Here is a 12,212-nt window from a genome sequence, read left to right on the forward strand (position 1 = left end):
CCTCTGAAAAGCATCGTATACCCCCCTTCATTCACACTGTAATGTGGCAGGGAAGAATATCAGTTTCAAAGTCAGGTCTGTCTCAAGCACCACCTAATACTACATATTTCAGAAAAAGCTGCCAGTAAAAAAACAAATCCTGCTACCTTTTTGACAGTTTGTACCCTGTCATTGCTATTAGTTTGTACTCCAAAACATGACTTACGTGTTCTACTTAACATTGCTACAGATATATCCTATTATCCACTGATTTTCAGTGGAACATAGTATCCATAAATGCTACTTAAAAATATATGCTCACCTTCCTAACCTTGTGTTTAGCTTTAAATTTGTCTGCTGATATTTAATTCCTTGGGTTATTTGTTGTCTCTGTAATTAAATAAGCTTCTTTATGCTAATTTTAAATTAGTTGCCTTTCACTTTTATCAGTCTTCTTGCTTTAGTATCAGAATGTGCCCATGTACTGGGCTTCCATGGCAAGGTTTTGGTAGCAGGGGACTACAGGGATGGCTCCTCTGAGAAGCAGCAGAAGCTTACCCTATGTCAAACAGCCAATGCCAACCAGCTCCAAGAGGGACCAACTGCTGGTCAAGGCTGAGCCCATCAGTGACAGTGGCAGTGCCTCTGCGATAACATATTTGAGAAGGCGAAAAAGCTACTGTGCAGGAGCAATTGCAGCCAGAGAGAGCAGTGAGAATATGTGGGAGGAACAGCTCTGCAGACATCAAGGTCAGTCCAGAAGGAGGGCAGCAGTTGCTCCAGGTAGAGGAGCAGAGATTCCCCTGCAGCCCATGGCAAGACCATGGTGAGGTAGGCTGTGACCCTGCAGTCCCATGGAGGTCCATGGTGGAGCAGATACCCACCTGCAACCCAGGGGGGACCCCACGCTGGAGCAGGGGGATGCCCAAAGGAGGCTGTGATCCCATGGGAAGCCCAGAAAGGAAAGCAGAGGACTCTTCATCTCTTGACAATTTCAGGCATAAATTACTCACCTTCCTAGGAGCTATGCCTCAGCCAAAGACTGTTTAGTGAACTCACTGTAAGAAGTCCACAGTCCCAGTAATTTATACATCCTAGACTCAAATCTGTCATAGAGAAGAATGAATAACCCTTTTCAAGGAATCATCGTTTTCCATGGACTATAAAAAGAGCAGAGAGAAACCAGTTCATTTTAGAGTAGGTTATCTATCTCTGACTTCACTGTTTAACTAATGGCGAGGTGCATCCCATCCCACATACTGCATAAAAGATCAAGGTGGATGACCTAATGGTCCCATCTGAAAATCCCCAAAATACTAGCTGATTCAAGGGACTGCTTTCACACACAGTCGGAAAGCCTAAACAATTTCTGCAAGAAACTGAAGCCAGACAAGATTTTTAAAAGCATAGGCAGAGTGAAATACTATGATTTAAAAATACTGGAGAGTTTGGGGGAAAGGATTGAAATTCTCCACTTCAGAGACAAAACAATCAAGAAACGGAGATTAGGAAGAAACTACCCACATGGCTAAACTATTCCATAGCTGACTGCTTCGTAATTCTTTCTACCTGCAACCAAACCAGACCCATCCCATTTTGCACTGTAATCATAAGACACATTTTTTAAATGTCCTTTCTTTGACCCACTCACCTTGTCCCAGGATGTCATGGGTTTGTGATGCAGTAACACTGCTCTGCTCCACTGAAGGATCCCATACATCAGGCACTAAAACCAGCTGATCACCCAACTGCTCCTTGCATTTGAGGTCCCAGTGGAAGAAGGATACCATGGTGATTTGCTACATTGCAAATAATGTGACATCAAAAATCTTGTTCCCCCATAACAGCCTACTACCTTTTTTTATCCATACTGTCTGACCTGAAACCATGTCTGTCACATGGCTCCATAAAGGAAGTGTACAATCAACATGAACAGTCAGCTATCTGAATGATACAGCCTAGCGTATATTTTGCATCAGATTTCCAGTAACTTGAAAGGTCTACCACATGCTTGTCACTGTCAAGGACAGCTTGTGGGACCACATAGACCATGATTTGATCTAGTGTAGTAACATCTTACTTAAATTTTACTTAGGCAGCTATAATTGAAATGGGCCCTTCTTCATAAGGCAAATTTCCATATCGGATATTCTTTTAAGTCCAGCATCAGAAGAGAATATTCAATACAAAGACTACTAAATTAGTCTGAAAAATGAATCTAGGGACACAGTCTTACATTTCTCCTCCCAAATAAGCATGTAATTAAACATTCTTTTTGCATTTGAGTAATTTCAGTCAGCTTCAAGCCTTTGGGCTATATTCTGAAGTGGAAGATTGATTTTATAGACACTTTGATGAAAAAAATGGCTATATTTTTTAAATTGATTCCATTTCTGTACTACATCTGAGTTAGATCCATCCCCCTTATGATTCCAATGACTTCACTGAAGATTAATGTGAATTAAATATGACTGTTGGTGCCTCATAAATTTCCAGATACCCATATGGTAAATGGTTCTGCACAGTTACAGGACCCGTGGCTTTGGCTGTATCTACAGCTGAAGATATTGCAGCATGCCAGATCACTATTAGAGGCTATTGTCACTGACATACTCTTACAGTGCTGACTTTGCAGATGGCCTCCTTGGCTAACAGCTATGAGACAGCTATCAATGGATTGAATGTTTAAAAAAATATATCTATATATTATATATATATATATATATTATATATAAAATATATATATAATATATAAAAAAATTTTTAAAAACATATCAATGTTTGAAATGGCAGAAAAAAACATACCTCAAACCTGAACAGAGATATCTAAAATGGCAGAAAAAGCAAGATACAGTATAAGATGAAAACTAATCACATCACTGTGGTAATATGCCCAAGTAAATCAGCCAATTACTTAATGCTGCTATTCAACCCCACCTGGCAACTAAGCACCACACAGCCACTCACTCATTTACCCACTCCCCCTAAGTGGGATGGGGAGGAGAATCAGAAAAAGGTAAAACCTGTGGGTTGAAGTTAGAACAGTTTAATAATTAAAATAAGGTATAATATACAACTAGTAATAATAATAATGAAAAGAGAAATAACAAAAAGGGAGAGATAAACCACAGAAACAATAAACACAAGTGATGCACAGTACAGTTGGTCACCATCCACTGACCAATACCCAACCTGACCTGAGCAGCTATCGGTCCCTGCCAGGTGACTGCCCCCAGTTTATATACTGGGCATGATGTGCTGTGGTATGGAATACCCTTTTGGCTAGTTTGGGTCAGGTGTCCTGTCTCTGCTCTCTCCCAGTTTCTTGTGCCCCTCTTCATTGGCAGAGCATGAGAGAGTGAAAAGTCCTTGGTCAGGATAAACATTACTGAGCAACAAGCAGTTGTTGATAAAACATCATCATTTTATCAACATTATTGTCAGACTAAAGCCAAAACACAGCACTGTACTAGCTACTAGGAAAAAAATTAACTCTATTCCAGCCAAAACCAGGACACTTAATTACTTAATTATCAGGAGCATCATGCTTCCTTCATGTTTTCATTTCACTGTAAAGGCCTGATCTACTTACCAGCTCCTTGGAGAGACTCACCTTATGAATGTTTGTCAGCCAAGGAAGATCATGGTCTACCTTGCTCAGGTCAAAACAGGATCATCCTCTAGGAGCTGATTCCACTCACTGTGGAAAAATACATCTACTTATGAGGATGCAATCTGTGTACCCTAAAGTCTGGCCAGATCCGGAGGTTGGGTTCTACTTTGGATTAATTTCTCATCATGCTGGTGTGAGGTTTCCCTGGTACCTCTGCTGTAATCAATCTTTTTGTTGATCTAGCTTATCAATGTGGCATACTCATGAATAACTGCCTGAGGATATAAATACTGTGCTGATTAGACCCAGCATTTGAATGCCAGTTATGTCTGCACCACAGCCTAGCTACCTCTTGAACTCCAGATAGTGTTTTCCTTAAACCACCTTCTGTGCAAATAAAAAGGACTTGAAACTTTTCTGCAGTGCTGGAGCCCAGCCCAGTGGGATTGCCAGGTCAGCATGGGGGAGCAGAGTCCTGCTGTTCCCTGACGTGCCACGTGAATCAGCCCAGTAGCCAGAAATCAAGCCCTGAGCAGACACACCTTGTGATGATGATATGCAACAGACCTGGAAGTCTCATGGACATAGTCCAAGTATTTTGCCACACAGAGCTCACTGCAGTGCATACAAAGTCCACATGCCTGAAAATAAAAGCTGTCTCAAGTTTTCCATAGCACATCTATGCAAATATTGTCACTGTCATGAGATACATGTGAAAGAGCGTCATAAGTACAGACCATGTCAAACTTTTATGGCTTAACCTCTATAAATAATATTCAGATTGATTCCACAGTATGATTATTAATTCACCCCTGGCTAGATTAGAAAATGATTTTTTTGAATACTTCTAATGAAAATAATGGATTTTTTACCTATGTGCCTTTATTTTTCCCTTTTTAAACAGCAGAGAAATGGAAATGTCTTTATAGGATTTGTAAATTAATGGAATATAAAGGGTTACACTAATATATCTACAATTTTTAATATAATTTATAATTTTTAATTATATACCAAAGCCAACGTAAATGCTTGTATCAAGATGATGTGGATATCAAGATGATGACCATCCTTTGAAGGAGCCCACAGGTCACTGTTTCCATGGTTCCCAACTTAAAGTTAGTCCAAGAACATAATTGCAGCTTAGATTGTTATTGTTTGTATAACTATTGCACTTCCTGGCTTTATGGATTGAAAAAAAAGAAGCCTAAATTCTACCAAATTGAAGGTATAAATAGGGTGTCAGCTTGCTGAAATAGCTGCAGTGAAGAACTATACTAGATTTGAACTGAGGGTCCTGTTTCAAAGTCTATGCTGTTTTGCTGATTTAAACCCTCAGCAATGCAGTGTCTGGAAGCATTTCAGCATCAAGATTTCCATTCGGCCCACAATTTTAATGCCTGAAGTGGCCTACTACATTGCCAAAACCAGAACACAGTGAACATCTGGAAGACTTGTCACTGACCATGACCAAGTACTCCTAGATGACAGCCTTGCCAAGAAGAATGGTCTAGACTGCAGTCGAGTGTGTCACACATGGCTTTTCATAGAATCATAGAATCATTTAGTATGGAAAAGACCTTCAAGATCATCTGGTTCAACCATTAACCTAACACTGTGAAATCTATCACTAAATCGTGTTCCTAAACACCACATCTACCCATCTTTTAAATACCTCCAGGGATGGTGACTCAACCACCTCCCTAAGCAGCCTGCTTCTGTGCTTGACAGCCATTTTGGTGAAGATTTTTTTCATAATATCCAATCTAAACCTCTCCCAGCACAACCTGAGATTGTTTCCTCTCTTCCTATTGCTTGTTACTTGAGAGACTCACCCCCACCTTGCTACAAACTCCCTTCAGGTAGTTGTAGAGACCAATAAGGTCTCCTCTGAGCCTCCTTTTTTTCCTGGCTAAACAACTCCTCCGCTGCTGCCCATAAGACTTCTGCTCCAGACCCTTCACCAGCTTTGCTGCCCTTCTCTGTACCTGCTCCAGTTTCAGGCCAGGGGAGGTATAAGTGCCATTCTTCCTTGAGGTGAAACAGATTTCACCCTGCTTGCACTGAAGAGTTAAAACCAGCCATTTCCCTTGCAGAGTGTGTTTTGCAGCCTGTGGTTTGCAGCCTGTGGTTCATGAGTGTGGCATGCACTGGCAGCAGAGATGATGGAAGACAGCTGCTAGTGATATCTAACTCTTTATATGATGTTTGACTCTTGTCTGGGCCTGACTGGTTGCTCTCATATATGGTCCTATTTATCTGATCTGTGACACTTTTGACTCGGCTCAGGAAATCCTTGAGTAAGTCCTCAGACAGGAAACAGTTTAAATAGGCATTTTGCTCTGAGCACTTGGTATAACCAGCTTCAATAGGGTTTGAGTAACTGAAGTTCAGAACAAGTTTCCCTGACTGTAGATGATTTCTTAAAATTAGCCCTTAGCTGATTATAACCCCCAATTAAGAGATTCCTTGTTAGCTTTACATTGTTTAAAATTACTATTTTCTCACTTGCAAGCAAATTGGAAGACTGGATTTCATTTTGGAGTTGATTACAGTCTCACATTTCACAGTCATCCTTGGTATTTATGGGAAACAGAAAACCTTGGTCTGACTTAGGCGTGGATAAATGGGTAAATCAGAACACCTTTAGATCTGCAAATTGTACCTGTATGTCTGATGTTGTGTCCTGTGGTCTCCACCCATACTGCTGGAAAACTTTGATGGAAAGTGTGGAGACTTGATGCAGTAAGTTTCCAGAGCCTCATGTATCATCTATCAGATATGCCTGGAACACACACATAAACAAACGAAAATTGGTAAACTGCAGTTAAACAAGATGGGGATGACTCACTGCAAAGTGAGTACAACCCACTCACCTCCCCAAACAGCGCGAGATATGGCACAGCTGCCTTTGAATTCACCCTTAGAGAACTAGTGGCATTAGCAAGGGAAAAGATATAAGTTTTCTAGCCCAGCTGCTCTTGTCAATGGGCTGTTTTGTGTGCAAAACACATCCATCACTCCCAGTTTCTCCTGAGAATCTTGCCTACTGTGGATGCCTCATCATAGTAAGATCTCAGTGGGGTCAGCAAAGGTATTTGTTTAAAAAGGTTGGTACCCTGTTTCATCTGTAACCAAAAACCTGGTACCTGAGAGAAAAGAAAAATCTTATATCCATGAATGTTTGATGCTGTCCTCAATGTTTGCATTAGAATATTTGTTCCTTCAGCATCTGCATACAGCTCAGTTTTCAGGCTATCTTCAGCCCAGGATGAAATTGTGAAGCATGAGTGATTGCTCTTTGCTATTCCTAGCCAAAATACTTTTTTGCTGACCAAAATGTGCACGATGCAGCATGCAACACAAATACAAAAAACTGCTCTGTTCTACAGGATTTACAATCCAAGAGGTAGATACAGAAAAGAAGACACTGTAAAAACAGAGAGGACTGAGTATAAATAGAGAGATAAGGTAGCGTTTAGGAAGAAGATTGATGTTACAAATGACAAGGGTCATATTTTTTTCTTGAAGCAAATAAAAACTTGCTGAACCCTTGTGAACCTCATTTTGGCTATGCCTTTGATATATGAGGAGTGAGCCCAAGGCACAGCAATGTAGCATCTTGGAAGCAAAATCCTGTCAGACTCCTTTCAGAGTCACCAGGTAATACAGGAGACATCAGCACAAAGCTTACACATCAGGATAGCTTAATAAATTCAATGCCATTATCTTAACTCAAAAGCACTGGAGCCTTGATGTTTCACTTCCCTCAACATATATTATGTCATCTTCTTGGATAATGTTTAGCTTTCCATATGAAATGTGTCTTTGTATGCCTGATATTTTCTAGATGGCTACAGCAATATCCATGGGTTAAAAATCCTTTTCCCTGAAAAAGCCAGTGTCAAACCTCCTGGAGGTGGCTGCAATTCACAGGTATCAAAGTAAAGCCATACACTTTAACTCGTTTGCCGTCATTCATCTCTTGATACTGAAAATGAGAATGGGACCTCTCTGGTGAAATGACTGCTTCTGGATTATCATGTCATTGGCATTTACACTGTCAAAAAATAACAGGAACCATGAAAAATCTGTTGTTGTCAATCCGGTTAAATCTAACATGATTTAGTCTGCAAATACCCCTGGATTAGAAGAGGGTTTCCCTGTTTTGTATAGTCAAACTGGCAGGTTTTGGGCATGAAACTATTTTCTGCTTACAAGGGAAGAAAAGCTCTGTAGAGAGAAAAAAAAAAAAAAGAAAGAAAGAAAGGAAAACAAGCACACCAAAATGGTCTGTAAAATTACGTCCATGTGAGACAAAGTCTTCTCAAGCAGCATTCATTAAAGAGAATGAACGGTCATTTCTTATTCCGTTTAGAAAGTGAGTTTTATTTTTCATGTATGTTGAAGGGACTTAGAACGTAAGACTCATCTCCATTAGTAGATGTAATGTTTTGTTAACTGTCATGGTTTAAGTTAAGCCAGTAACTGGGCTGAGCCCAGGACATTAACATATAGTAAGGATGCTTAATTTGCTTGAACAAATATATCCTAGAGGCAGCAAATATATAACAAATGCATCAGAGAAAGGAATCAAGCAAGCAGTATTAAACCCTTAACTGTGATATTCAGCTCCACCGAAAGACCTGAACTGCAGCAGATAGTAAGTCTTTCTTTAAGATCTGATGCATAGTAAGAAGGGATGGAGTAAGAGCTCCCAAACAAATAGCCAGTTGGACTCTTCCTCTGCAAGAGATCATAATTCTTCTATAAGAAGAGACACGCAGACCTGATTTCATTTCTTTGCTACAGGAAGGATTTTGAACAGCAGGTTTGTGCTGGGACAAAGGATATCCCAGTGAAACAGACAGCAGAAAAATCAATAGATTTTAATCAATAGAGCAATAGAAAAAGTCTTACAAGGGTGTTCAGTGACTGACAAAAACAAAAGCAAGAGCTTGCAGAAATCCACTCTAAACTGATATGGCAGTTGCGTTGGTTTGTTAGGGGTATGAGACAGTGAGCTCACAGGAGAGTCTTCCAAGCAGGCAGATACCTTCATACTAACAACTTAGAGAGTCTCTGATTTTTCTTTTTCCTCTTTGGAAACAACCATATTTCTGAGGTGTGTGATAGACAGCACGTTTCAGACTTAGGTGTTTAGTTCCTACTGAGCCGCAAAAAAACTCCTCTCGGTTTGGGGGGAAGAAGGGGCTGTATTCCCCTCTCCCTATTCTCCGTTGCCATTTGCCCAAGCAATACTTTCAGGTAGCCCAGCGCTGCTGGAGACAAGCCCAAAAGGTCTGGGCACACTACAGCTGGCCAGCTGCCAACCAAGTGTAGCACTCTTGTGCAAGCAATTGACTTGAACACAGCTGAAAAGATCAAGGCAATTGTCTGTTGAGATGAAAGAGCACCCTCTTTGAATGCAAAAGAAGGGAATGAAGGCAGCCTGAGTTTGCTGTTCATATTCAAAGTGGAAAATAAAAATAAATAAATAAATAAATAAATAAGAGGAAGTATTGTGACAGAGAAATCCCAGTGAGCACGTATGTTCAGTGCTTTGGACATCAGCTGGACCTTTCCTTATGCTGGGGCTGGAGTTGAAAAAAAGAGAAAGGGAAGTGTAAAAACAGGGATACTGCTCTGCAGTGTGGCCAGAAATGCTCTGCTGTGCACTGACTTGTGCACTCCAGCTCCTTCCCTGAGTCTGGCTAGCCATGGATCAGAGTTCACAGCCCCCAAGGCTCTGCCAGACCCCTCAGGGTTCTAGCATTCACAGTGCACAAACCAGCTAAATAGAGCACATAGATCTTCATTAATAGCATGAAGGAAATGAACAATGCTGACTTTTGAAATGTTATCTTTTTCCACTTTAATTCTTGCTAAGAGAAATGTGGCAATTCAGACTTCTCAAAACTGGTTTCAGGCACCCAATAAACTCAGGCACATCCAGTCTCAGAGGTTTTGGAGATTTTGTCTGCAACTGGTAAAGCCAGATCTTGGAGAACAAGTGCAAGCAGACAGCTTAGGAAGAACTCTGAATCTATTATTCACTGTGTATTTACTCATCATCTTGACTTACAACATTTATTTATAACATAAACCAACATTTATCACAGAAATCAGTTACAATGTAGAAATTCCTGTTTTCAGCTGGTAAGGTCTGAAACACAGTTCACAGCTACAGAGGTTCTCATCGCCCAGTCAGAAACTGATTTTAATCTGTGGACACCGGCAGAAAATACTCTCTGTACAGAGCATTTTTGATGTGTTTGACAGGGCTGTGTAAAATGTTCCGTTTCCTGCCTCCTCCACAAAAAACATCAGCCATGTCACATCCTCTAATGATAAGGTGGAGCCTTTATCTTAGTCTCTAGAGTGCTGTGTTTTAGCTCAACCTTTTACCTTGTCTAATCTCTGGTGTCAATCAATATGTTGGTTGCCCTGCTCCATGTGGTTTCTGCTTCCAGACTGTTCTTCACGAGGATCAAATGTTTCTTCATGATGGCGACAACCTTGGAGGAAACCTACCTCCACCAGACACAGTTTGTCTCAAGAAATATGGTTGTAATGATGCCAAGTACTCTGCTCATCAAGTTTCCATGCACATAACACTGCCATTACTGCTTCCTCTCTCTTCCTTTGCTCTGCAAAGCTCTAAGGAGAAAGTAGGGAGGGAGAGGCAGGCACCCAGTTTCCTCTATCTTTAGCACGTCATGTACCTTGGAGCGGTTTTACAATGTTCCCAGTGTAAATAGCGCTGTTTTAATAATGCAGTTTTCTATTCACTGTAATTCATTCTAGTTCCAGCACACTACCATCTTGAATTCAGAGAAAGTTCTTGCTGGATTGTTTGTTTGTTTGCTTGCATGTGTTCTTCCTGAGCCCAAAGAGCTTCTCTTTTTCCAGCCCAAACATAAATAAGATTAGTTTTTAATAATTATTTGTAAGAAAACTGTTTCATCCAAGTACTTCATGAGTGGTCCCCTGTGGGTGTGTAATAGTAATTGCAAAGCTTATTTTTATTCACCCACTGGCATTGATTATGTGAAAATAAATGTTGATTACTATGAAGCAATTAATCCTTAACTCTCCTGGGAGTTTGGTAGGTAGTTATTACTATCTTTAGCTTATAGACTGAGGTGAGCAACAGGAACTGGATAATTTGCCCTTGCCCTAGAGACCAAGGACAAGATTCTAGTCTGCTTGTATCGAGTAGATCCTTTTAATTGAAACATTCCATTCAGATGTTCCACATTCTGCTCTGATGTACCCACCTCTGCTGCTCTTTCAGCTTTATGAGGATACGGGCAGGTGGAAATTTCTGGAACTTTTCCACTGGGTAACTGTTGCAGATGGCTGGGGACAGAAGAGATTTTAGCTCTTCTGGATGGTGGCCAACTTGTTTTAGATTTCTCCTAGGGCCACACTAGCATCTGCACACAAGCCTACACCACCCTGAGTAAGGAGACTTAAACCACAGGAAACCACCAACTGTTTATGCTGCATTTTGCAAATAATGAAGTCCTGTCCATGGATGTAATTGTCTTGTTTGCAAAACAGCAGAGTGAGTGTTTTGTTACCACTAATCCCAATGCAAATAATACATAGAAATACGTTTCACAGTTTGTTTATGGAATGTGATGCCATTACTTTATTTAAATAAAGTTACAAAGTGGAAAGCAGAATAGATGCACTGTGTTGGGTTTGCAGAGAAAGCTAAATGAAGAACATAACCCCAAGGGCACATAACAGCAAACCCAGCCTTCAGCAAACTGCTGCATGAATCAACTCTCAAATATTGTCCTTCTAGACACTACCGTTAATACTTCTTGTATTTCTGATTGCTGAGACAGAGAGTTAAAAAACACAGATAGGAAAAAACCTGCTTGCTTTTATTTACCTCTACTGTTACCCTCCATAAAAATATTCTTACATTCATTTGATATTTTCCCAAGCAATTCCCAGAAAGATACGTTATTTAATGATGGATGCTTCAGCTCAGATGTTAATTATCATTAAGGAAAAGGGTTAAATAACAGTAACAACATAAGATAGCCACAGAGAAGACGCACTATCCCGAGACAGTGATCACTGAAGTAACTATGCTGCTAGTGATGTGACAAGGAATTAGATCAAGGCTTTCTGCAATTTTTCATGACTGAGATAAGGAAAAATTCTAGCCTTCTAGCTGGCTACATCAACCTATTACCAGAGACCCTGCTCAACACCAAGCAACTACTTCCAACCTGACATCATAGTTCTGAAGCCTTGCAAAACCTTTCACAGAGATATTTTGAATGGAAAGAAAGTGGGCAGATACCAACCTATCAGCAGGACAGTGAAACAGAAGTTGAACTTCAGTGTACTTAATGGAAAGTGAAGCAAATGAGCAAAATGTCCCACAATGTATCTAACCGATTCATACAGAGGTGGGCTCAAAACAGAACCACCTTTTGGGGGAGAAACATCTTGGTATTATAATGCACCACTAAGTCACCTAATAATAGAATCATATAATGGTTTCGGTTGAAAGAGACCTTAAAGACCATCCAGTTCCAATCCCCCTGCCATGTGCAAGGACACCTTCCAGTAGACCAGGCAGCCCTTGTCCTGTTAC

This window comes from Psittacula echo (assembly GCF_963264785.1).
Source record: "Psittacula echo genome assembly, chromosome: 2".
In the NCBI taxonomy this organism is placed as follows: Eukaryota; Metazoa; Chordata; class Aves; order Psittaciformes; family Psittacidae; genus Psittacula; species Psittacula echo.